We start from the raw sequence: 11,596 nt of genomic DNA on the forward strand, positions 1-11,596 counted from the left end.
ATAAATGAAGTGCAGTCCGCAACGGCAATGAATTCGCATCCCGCGCGAGCCGTACCGATTTTGGCCTTGCCTAGCCCGACGGAAATCCGCTCTCTAGATATTACACACCGGCGCCGCGTGAGTAAATTGTTTCGTTATTTTATTGATTATAAGAAATCAATATTCAAAACGACCCAATTCATTTTCCCGAAAGTTTGGGAACACAATAATTTTATTCTTAGTATTACACTACATCTATCCCAACTGATATACGTGTCCTTGCAAAAATGTTGATGACGTCATCACAATTTTTTTTTAAATTCCCACTACAAAAATGTAATGAGAAAAAAAAACATAATAGGCATGCAGTCGTCAAGTTTCCGACAGCGAGGGAAGTACTGTCTAAACTCTTTAGACCAATTTTTTGCGTTGTGCGGTTGTTCGCGTTGTTTAGGTCGCTTTGTTGTGGCGCCGCTGGTCTTCGTCCGCAAATTGAATCGTCTTACGTCAAACATTCCCCCGTCTAATAATTATTAGATATAAAAACAAAGAGGAAAATAAATTCCGGTAATAACTCTTCCTCGGATCTCGTCCCGGCTGCATTCCGTTTGTTCCTCGAAGACCGCCGCCTCGCGTTCCGTTCAAGTCGACTCCGGATAGTGGCTCTCTCATTTTCCTCATTGTCCTTCCGGGTCACTGATCCGCAAACTCCCGGAAATTGGATAGTTGTTGCGTTATGAGCCACTTGCGCAACGCAATTTTCTTTTTACCGCCAAGTTAAATGTTTCAAGAACAAGAAGTCCGCTGATGAAGCGGCTTATTAAAGCGGACGGAGGAAAGGCGAGGAGAGAAAAAATCAACAAAACGAAGCACACACGCAACAACAACAGCGGCGTCCTCTTGATTATCGACGTGATCCTCGGACGGAATTAACGCGCGCCAGGACAAAAACAGGTGAGAGTGAGAGGGGTGGGATAAACGCCGTTGTTATTAGGGTGAAATGAACATGAAAGTTGTCGAGGGCGGAAGGGGAGGGCGTATCGACGGAAGGCGAGACGAGGTCAACAGTTCTGAAAGCGGGGGCTTCTCGAGAAGATTCCGGCCGAGTTATCCAGAGTACATCTGGTGCCTGTTTGGTATTCGGATTACACGCCGTCCCTGGACTTATAAAGACCGAAATCCTTCCGTTAATTCTTTCGGGCCAGCAGCACCAGGAGGGAGACGCACGTGCTTTGTTCAACAAGAAACTTGGAAAACCGACCAACTTGATCTCATCTCGTCTTTGTAAAAGTTTACATTATCCTTCGGACCGGGCGAACGGGATGGAGAATCTTGCCCTAACGAACACTATTTTCTCTGTGCTTGCACAATGAAGACCCAAAATCGTACTAGGATGGAATTCGCACTTTCACTTTTTCATTTTGACTATACCGTAAACCATCAGGTGAAGGTCGAAACGTAGTAAATCATCAGAGTGCTATATGTATGCTTTGGAACTAATTCTCTTAAAGTCGTGTGCCGGCACTACCGTCGGTAGTTTCTTTCTTTTGGGAAACAAAGCGCTTCAAAGGGGTCTTTCGTCGGAGGGAGGCGCCATTGCATGAAAGGCTCCGCGCGGCTCCGACTGTTTGTTAATTGAAAATAGCGGCTTCGAGCGCCGGTTTTTCCTCCAACTGGCCATGAAAGGATGGTTGTTTAGTATGCGTCGCGTCATACCTCCGATGCAAGTCGCCATTGTGTGCGGTGATTACGTCGTAGGGGATGCTGAACGCGTATTACATACATAGTTGGTAACAAACCGCAACCTGCACATAATATCCAGCCGTATTTAATAGAGGGAAGGGTGGATTTTATGATTATTGGACGGTGGTGGTGGTAGTGCGGCGGCGGCTAGCGATTCATATTTAAATCATATCATCCGAAGCCCATTTACACCCATTGATTATGTGCGCTGCTCTAAAACTAATAAGTTTATGAATTGCAAATCGTTATCGCATCGCTCTATCAATCAGCTTACACGCAAAGCAACCTGTCACGCGTCATTTTAAATGGCGTCTCTAAACTAATTTGGAAGCGGTGGAGGTGGGTTTTGTTTCGGATCGGTGGGCTTTAGTGGATGGATCATGTAGAAAATCGAGTGAATGGGGGTGTCGTTTATCAATGAATGTACTACCAGGAGGCGGAGGCGGGATTGTGTTTAATGCATAGTGTGTACGCGGTGCTCGTTTCCGTACGAGGAAGAGAAAGTTTTTAATAAATATGGAGCTGCAGGGGTGGAGAGAGCAGAACAATATTTTTACGCCCGGTTTTGGCGAAATACTTTAAAAAGTGATTGTTGGAAATTCCATATCCAATCATTTTTAGCAGGTACCTGGGGTTGTGAGAGGTGGGGGTGTGTCCCACCCACCCCATTCAGTCGGTACCGGTACACACAATCATGTAGGAAAAGTTCTGGAATAAATCCCAAGCAAAAACGGTCGCAGTGTTCACTTTTGGTCCTTCGAACTAATTCTTAATAATCACAAACATTTTTGGTCAATTCGAGCCGAATATCCGAACCAGTGCCCGAATAGCGGTATAACAAATAAGTGAATAAGTGCGCCAAATCGATATTCAAAGCGGATCCAGAACTCCACGAAATCACAAATCAAGACACATGCCCAACATCCCAGAAGCGGATCATCATCAAGAGATTGCAGCAGCCAACATCCCAGAAGCGGATCATCATCGAGAGGTTGCAGCAGATCAAATCATCAAAAGTTCGGCTGATTTTATCCCAGAAGCGGATCATCATCGAAAGGTTGCAGCAGATCAAATCATCAAAAGGTCGGCTGATTTTATCCCAGAAGCGGATCATCATCAAGAGGTTGCAGCAGCCAACATCCCAGAAGCGGATCATCATCGAGAGGTTGCAGCAGATCAAATCATCAAAAGGTCAGATCCTTCCTTTTTCTATCCTTCTAAATCATACGGTTCTAAATTCTTATACGTATCAATCGCCCTGTGCTCAAGTTTTACCTTTGTCGTTGCGCGTCTATAGTCCTTCGAAATGGCCGAACTTATTAAGTTAAAAAATCAGCGTAAAATAATAAAGGCTGCCATAACGCGTATACAAAATAATGTAAAAGACGACGATAGTGTACCGGAATTAGATGCAAGGTTATTAGATTTGACAGAAAGGTTAAAGGAGTATAATAATATTCAAAATCAAATAGAGTCACTTCAGATAGTAGACGCGGAACATAATGAATCGTATTGGGAATCAGAAAATAATAAGGAACGTACCTCGGTTGAAAACCAATACTATAAAACTTTAGGTAAAATAAAAGGCATAATTATTAAGAACAGTCCGGCGACGTCGAACCCGTCGCTAACCCCTAACTCTACAACTATTAACATAAATAATGATGGTAATAAACTCGAAGCCAATGAACATAGCGTAATTTTGAAACCTTTACCACTGCCTACCTTTGATGGCAAACATAGCGAATGGTTCTCGTTTTTTGATCTATTTAAATCATTAGTACACAATGACGGGAACATATCAAATATCCGCAAATTCCACTACTTGCGTAGTTGTTTAAAAGATGAGGCGTTGCGGTCCATCGAATCATTGGCGGTCCGCAACGAAAACTACAGCAAGGCAATCGAAACTCTACAAAAAAGGTTTGAAAATAAAAGATTAATTGTTCAGGAACATATCAAAAACATTTTAAACATACCCAGCTTGTTAAAATCATCGCACAAGGAATTACGGGAAATTATCGACACAGTTTCCAATAATGTCGCGGCCTTACAGGTGTTAAATTTACCGGTCGATCAGTGGGACGCAATTTTGGTCCAAATTGTTTTCGAAAAATTAGATTATGCCTCTAAAAAGGAATGGCAGTCAACACTAGACAAGGCGGTACCTAATTTCCTGCAATTTTCCGAATTTCTAGAAAAAAGGTGTGAAATATTGGAAGCGATGGATAAATTAAAAACCAATAATTTACCATCCAATAAGTCCAAATCAATAATTTCTAGTCCTAAACAACTAAATATAAGACCGCAAAACTTTATTCAAAAAAGGTTCAATAATTCTAACGTAGTGTCCAAATTTAATTGCCTTTTGTGCAAAAATTCACACGCTCTTTATCAATGCAATGAATTTCTAAGCAAATCCGTTATAGACAGAAACACTGTATCTCAAAATTTAAAACTTTGTGCAAACTGCCTAAGAAATAATCACAAAACTGAAGATTGTAAATCAACATTTTCATGTAAGGAATGTAATCAAAGACACCACACATTGCTACATAGCAATGAATTTGTACCATCCGCTAACACTTTGCAAAGGCAAACCTGTAACCAAGTCCTTTTATCAACCGCAACAGTTTTTATTTTAGATAAAAGAGGAGATTTTCAAACATGTAGAGTGCTTTTGGACGGCGGCTCCCAAGCACATGTAATCACTAAGGGTTTATGTAATAAATTGGGTCTCACACCAACAACTGGAACCAAATTTATTTCTGGTATCAGTACCTGCAATAATCGAGCACAAGGAAATGTGAACGTAACTATAAAATCGCGCGTCAGCGAATTTGCAACAAATTTCGATTGTGTTGTTCTTTCCAAAATTACTCTGCCGATTCCTAGCGTAACATTTCCTAAAGAAATAATTAATTTGCCACCAAATGTTACATTAGCAGATCCTAATTATAATGTTACCCAAAATGTCGATTTGTTAATTGGAGCGCAATTATTCTGGAAATTATTATTAGACGGACCTATTTTATTAGATAAAAATCTACCATATTTACAAAATACAAAACTAGGTCACATTTTGTCTGGCGAATTAATTACAACCATTCCCGCTCCAAGCGTATCATGTAACTTGGTAAATTGTAAACCGATTTTTAATTACGTATTCCATCAGGACGAATATAAGACCAATCACTTAGAATGTGAAAAACATTCCGTAGAAAACTCAACTAGGATGTCGTCAGAACAATTCGTGGTAAAATTACCTGTTAAAGGCCTTCGCTTGGGTGAGTCACCCCCAAGGGCTGTAAAACAATTTTTAAATTTGGAAAATAGACCGGACAAGGACCATAAACTAAAATCCGCCAACAAAGAGTTTATGGTAGAATATCGCGGCTTAAACCAGACGGAGCTCGTTCCTTTTAATACTTTGGAGTTCCCAAATAGTTATTGCCTACCCCATCGTACTGTATTTGAACAAGCAGATTATGTAAATGTTTTAGGTTTTTATTGCAGTTGTGTTGGTGACCAACTGAAATATCAAATAAATCTTTCGCCAATTAGTTGTCCTCAAACTGTTACAAAACGCTACATGTTATCCATGGTCGCAAAAATCTTTGACCCTCTTGGTGCAATAAATCCAATTATCGATAAGGCAAAAATTCTCTTGCGAAACCTTTGGTCGCATAAATTGAGTTCGGATGAACCTATACCAGTCGAAATTCGCAACACTTTCATCAAATTTATTAAAACCCTTCAGAAATTGTCCAATTCCGAAATCCCGCGAAAAGTTCAAAATAAAATATTGCAGTACTCCGCATTCGTAGGTACGAAATTTCATTTCATACCCAGTAAGTCGGCTGATTTTGGGGGATTGTGGGGGCGTGCCGTACGAAGCGTGAAACATCACTTACACAGGGTGATCGATAATGCATCCTTAATTTACGAGGAGTTTTATACTTTATTAAACCGCATCGAATCTTGTCTATACTTCCGCCACCTGACATCTTTATCCCAAGATCCAAATGACCTCGAAGCTCTGACACCGGGAGATTTTTTGATCGGCGAGCCCTTAACAACGCCAGTGGAACGGGACCTAAAGGAGATCCCTGTAAATCGTTTATCTCGATGGCAACGCGTGCAGCAATTGCAGCAACATTTTTGGAGCAGATGGACCAAAGAGTACTTGGCCCAACTTCAATTCCGTCCCAAAGGTCACCAAATGACGCAACCCAACGTCGACGTCGGAACTTTGGTAGTTCTAGTGGAGGATGGACTGCCCCCGCTACGGTGGAGGTTAGGAGGAGTCGCCGAAGTTCATCCAGGTCACGACGGAATTGTGCGGGTTGTATCCGCAAAAACTAGTACGGGAGTGGTGAAAAGCGCGGTGACAAAGGTGCGCATTATCCCTAGCGAATGACGATTTTTGTGTTGCCGGCTGTGCTTCGCGAATTAGATTCATGTGATGATTATTATATTATGTACTTTTTATGTTTTTATGAATTTATAATAGCATGTATCATTAGTCAGATGCCCCCCTCCAATTGTTTTGAAGTTAAACCTTCAACGGGGCCGGCATGTTGGAAATTCCATATCCAATCATTTTTAGCAGGTACCTGGGGTTGTGAGAGGTGGGGGTGTGTCCCACCCACCCCATTCAGTCGGTACCGGTACACACAATCATGTAGGAAAAGTTCTGGAATAAATCCCAAGCAAAAACGGTCGCAGTGTTCACTTTTGGTCCTTCGAACTAATTCTTAATAATCACAAACAGTGATGTAATCTTGTTCGCTTGCAGAGGAAAACATCGACGGCGTACTCAAGACGTTAACCCCGTTGAATAGCGAGATCATCAATTTCGGAGAGTTTTCCGACGGCAAATTGTACCCGTTGCAATGTAGGGTAATTAGGCTTTCGCTCCACCGTAATTTATTCATCGTCTTGAAGTAGCCGCAATGCACTTCGGAAGATACATGTTATACGCAAACGTAAATGACCATAGCGCTGGCCTTTATGGTCGGCCATGGAAAATAAATGGCCTTATAGGAGAACGACTGACAATAAAATAACCCATTCATCATCGCAGTTTCAGCAAAAATTTAATAAAACGAATTTACGTTCAAACGCGATAATAAACTAAATTAAACCATCTACAATTTGCATTTCCTCCGCTTTAATAAAATCCAGCGCATCAAAAACAACAATCCTTGCAAAATATTCATACTAGACTAGAGAATAACAGCGTCTGCATTCATGACTCCGCGGTATTATTTACGTTACATCACGTCCCATTTCGCAAACCCATCAAAACCCTTCGCCTCCACGAAACCGATCGTTCCTTTGACAAAGACGAAATTACTCCCTTTAAAAGCACCTCATCAATTCTGTCGCACTTTAAAGCCGTATACATTTGTTGAAAAGTGCGGCGTATCCGTATCCGGATCCCGCGCTCGCTCAATCAAAGCGCGGTTTATTCACTGTGCAACTTTAATTAGTGTTGTCTTTTTTTCGGTGGCGAGTTCATCGGGTAACGTATCCGAATAAAAGCCCGGGAAAATGGTCGTAGTTTCTTTCGTGTGGCCGCTTTCAGCGGCGCCGTAATCGTTTCCTGCACGGTTTAATTGGTGAACGAACGGCGAAAACTGTTCTACTTCTGATGGAACGTGTGGGAACGAGACGCGGTGCTTCAAGTTTCCGCCAAACAGGAAGACGTTGCTGATTATATTGGCGTGTTATCAGGGCGCGATTGAGTGAGCAATTTGCACCAGGACGACATTACGGGCTTTGTGTTGCATTAGCAGGTGTAGAGACATGGGGAGAGGTTTCTCACCCGTTTAACAGGTGCGGGGGAGACGTGTTATGCTCTTCGCAAGGACGGCGAAAGAAAAAGACGGAAAATTGCTTGAGTTTAGGGACTGTTATTGTGTAACTCTAACTGTACTATTCGATGTAGAAAGAATAGCACGACGGTATCAATTTAGTCTCATGTTACGTTACGCTATATGATCGATGCATTCCTAATGTGCCGAAAAAACAAGTCTGAAGTGGTTGCATATACAGCAACGATCGAGCGGAAACAAAGAAGCGTTCAGTTCGATGTCTAATGGCTTAGTTTGTTCAAAAAGGAACACCAAGAATCTGTTTCCGGTCGGAGCTTCAAGAGTTTGATTCAGGCACTTTTTCGCTTTCGGAACCTTTGTGGATAAGGTGTCAGTGCGTGAAATTAACGTTGCATCGCCTAAAATAACTTGATTTATGCAAGATCATCTTTAAAACAGAGTCATATTTCAACGAGCGAAGCGAGCTGTATTGTTACTTTCAAAAATGCCACACCGTGAGATACTTGATACTGTTTTCAGAGAGAGAAATCATCTGGATTATGTCGCTTCTAAAAATGGAATGTATTTCGCCGTTATGATCCAGTGAAGTTAAAATCTCGTAGATGTTTTCAGCGAGCGAAACGAGCTCCTATTACGGGAACACACTTAACTTTCAAGACCACTGCCAATTCCCTAGATTTGTTCTAGATATAGTGCGACGTAATTCCGGTGGGGGCGGCGTGCCTCGGTGCCAAGCCTTGGGCCTACTAGTGCCGCTGGAATAGAAACACGTCTGGCCGACCTAGGCGGACACCTTCACGCCACCGGGGATGCTTAAGTCGAGAGCGCCGGTGCTCGGACGCCGGGGTTGCTCTCAAGCCGGAGACATGGATCTCCAAGTGGTGAGAGCCCGCGAAAACAAGAAAATAAAATAAAACATAGGAAATATTTTAAAATGGGTCACGGTCGTCCTCTGGCCTCCCTGGCGACAGTTCCGCTCTCGACGGGACTGCTTCGGATCGTCGGGAGGGGGTGACGCTGAAATGGGAGGCGGGCGCGCCTGGGCGGTAACACAGTGGACATGTACGGTACCTTTTTGCCACTCAGCATTCAGTCCAAGACTCAGTGACGGATTCCGGTGTCGCATCGGCGCGGCTGTCACGAAAAATAATCCCTGCCTCTGATAACCTAATCGCGGTTTCCCGCCCGCCAAAATTTGCTTTGTTATAGTAAAGATCTCGATAAGTTGTATCGGTAAACATGGCGTGTTCATGGGGTCGGATCACAGTTTCTGAAATATTCAATTTTGGAGCCAAGTGGACCGCTCTTTTATTTGATAAGGGGTTTGTGGTAGCGTTGTTCGGGTGTACGAATGCATATTTCATGTGCTAAAACTCTTTTAAAGGTTATATTTGCTTAAAAACGAATCCGGGACTGATTTCTGTACATTCCAGAGGTACAATAATTGGTTTTGTTTTCCTCGACTGAAATATTTGGTTCAACATAACAAATTACAAAATTTCTCTTCGGATATTTGAGTTTTTTAAAACCCGGGTGACATTTACGGAGCCGGATGGCCAATTATCACTCGATCAAGTCGGATGGACATGGCCAGAACAAACAGACCTTTTAACATTTTGACGGAAAGGGTAATAATAAATTAAACTGTAATGTCGCTCTGAGAAATGTCAAGTGGTTCGGAACTTGTGCGTATGGGACCTCCCTCGCATCCTTCGTAGCGATTTATTTTCGAACAATTAAACTCTCCGTATTTGTGTCCTTGCGAACTTGGAGATTTTCGGGCTTTTCTTGCGTGACTGCTCGCATTTTTTCCTCCTCATAGTTCGCGTCGAATTCTTGAATTGATTACCAGCCCTTTTTTAACAACGTTGTCATTATAAGTGGCTGCGTTGCGGAACAATCGATACAACAATAAAAACATGCCCGGCCAGATTTCGAGATGCCAGGACGAACGGAGGAAACGATAACGTGTATTGCTTAGGTTTTCGATTTTTTGCGATGCGCGAAGACGGTGCCTTCGAATCGGTTTATATGTAAGTAATTTCGAGAGGAGTAGCTAGACGTATCTTATGTTCTTGGGTTACACAATTTAGTTGAATGTACGACGTATCTCTAGCGCCACTTCAAGTGAATAGTTACGAGGCGATAAGTAACTCTAACATTGTTTGTCAGGAGAGATTCCATTATAATTCCGGGGATACGTGTATAAAATCTTCGGAACGCGTGCAAATGCAATTTTGTGCCGTACAGCAATTGTTGCTAAAAATAGAAACGTATGACAGGTCTCCAATAAGAGTTTTAAATTGAACGTCTTTCAGATCCTACCTTTCGTGGCTCCAAATTGGAATCGATGCATCATATTGTGTGGTTTTGGACAGGTAATCTTCGGGGGGCATTTAAAATAATGCGAACAACACAATTTTCCGGGAGTTTTTGTTCTCGGAGTTATAGCGCTTTTTTACTTAGACTGTATTCTTATACCTTGTATCGTTTTAGTCGCGGTGGGACGTCTTTAATGGGGAGCTGAACGTGGTCTTCGTCTCACAACACGGTTAAATGTTGACACGTTTCAGCAGCTACGCTGTAGTCGTCTCTTGCTTTTTGACATAATTACCAGATTTAGATGCAAAGCATGAAAAGCGCAGTGGACTAGACTACTGGAATAAAACACTAGCGGAAGGCAATTTGTTAAGGTTCGAGCATGCAGGAAAACCGGCAGTTTTGTATGCGTCTGAGTCGAGCTTTAGTGTATTAAGTATTTCTGCAGTCAAGGGTATTCACGGTTTTCCTGTCCCAGAAACAGCTTTCGCCAACTACTACCCAGTTGGCCTGGTCCATTTCGGTACGTTGCACCCTCGAGGAGGAATTTTATTTCGCCCAGTAATTATGAGCAAATTGCTGAAATTTCCCAGATTCGCAAATTAACTTCACGTTTATTGATTTCGCGAACTCGTCGCATGTCCCGAATTCGTGGAATAATTTTCACTCGTCGCAATTAAGTAAATATTTTCCAATTTGTCTGAATGGTCTCGCCGAGAGCGTAGACTTTCTCTGAATGTCCTTGTTGTTTTTTCCTTTCCATTTAATAGTGGAGGCATAGTTGGGAAGCCTGGAGGTCCGTCCTCTCGAATCGAATCCCGAAATAAGTTACAATAAATTCGTAATTTCCTGCAAACGAGCACGTCTCGCATTATATTGCCCCTGGTTCGGTGGAGATACTGTCTCCGGACTGTGAAATGCGATTGTGTATGCAATTTGCTTTAAATTATCCGAATTATCTGTGCCGATACTGCAAATGAATCGATAGCATTATCTGATACAATTCAAGTAAGAGATACCGGGGATTACTGTCGGGATTATTATGCAGAGATTATTGGTGCTCTAGGCGGGCGAAATTCCCAATAACCCTTTTTTTTTGTCGCCGCCCACAAATCACCGCAAGTAATTCGGCTCAAAATCCTCGGCGCGGAGACAAACTACCGCTCACATTTTTAATACAATAAAGTTGGCGGGTTTTTGTCGTCGGTGTTCTTAAACGCCGCCGCTATTACTATGTCCTATTTCCTGGCGTTAACGCCGAAAATACCGCCTATAAGAAGTTTGATTTATATGCAGAAGAACTCTGGCCGGCGATGATTTAACGTCCGTGTTTTTGACTGGTTTTGGCTCCTTTTCGTCGTACAAGAAATATATCGTCGAAGGTTCGGAACACCTAACTGCAATTCACAAACTTGGTTATTGAGATACAAGCCGTGACTCTTTCATTTTTATCCCAACTTTTGGACGAACAATAAAGAGCAGACTGAAAAGTTTAGTTTTGAAATGACGGCGACATCGAAGCCGTTTACTTTTTATTTCGACTGTTCCGGACCGAGCGATATTTATGAAAAAACTTGCCGTGTTTCCGGTGGCTCCGCGATGTTGGGGTGGGAGGGGTTGGGATAGTTTCGTGGAGATTTAGCGGGTGGGCGATGGTGTACATGAGGATCTAATTGATCGCACAAATTTGGGTTATAATGGGAAACCGATAATGC

General features: G+C 42.5%; 2 protein-coding genes across 2 annotated transcripts in view; one reads left to right on the top strand and one right to left on the bottom strand.

Moving 5' to 3' along the window:
- LOC135136987 (protein transport protein Sec61 subunit beta-like) overlaps positions 1 to 11,596 on the bottom strand; it is a 160,135-nt gene that overhangs the window by 148,093 nt on the left and 446 nt on the right. The gene's annotated exons all lie outside the window — the stretch shown is intronic.
- Mib1 (mind bomb 1) overlaps positions 1 to 11,596 on the top strand; it is a 262,566-nt gene that overhangs the window by 106,951 nt on the left and 144,019 nt on the right. The window lies entirely within an intron of this gene.

Source organism: Zophobas morio, unplaced genomic scaffold (genome assembly GCF_036711695.1).
Source record: "Zophobas morio isolate AGI-343-1 ecotype UQ-CSIRO unplaced genomic scaffold, CSIRO_AGI_Zmor_V1 ptg000028l, whole genome shotgun sequence".
Classification (NCBI taxonomy): domain Eukaryota; kingdom Metazoa; phylum Arthropoda; class Insecta; order Coleoptera; family Tenebrionidae; genus Zophobas; species Zophobas morio.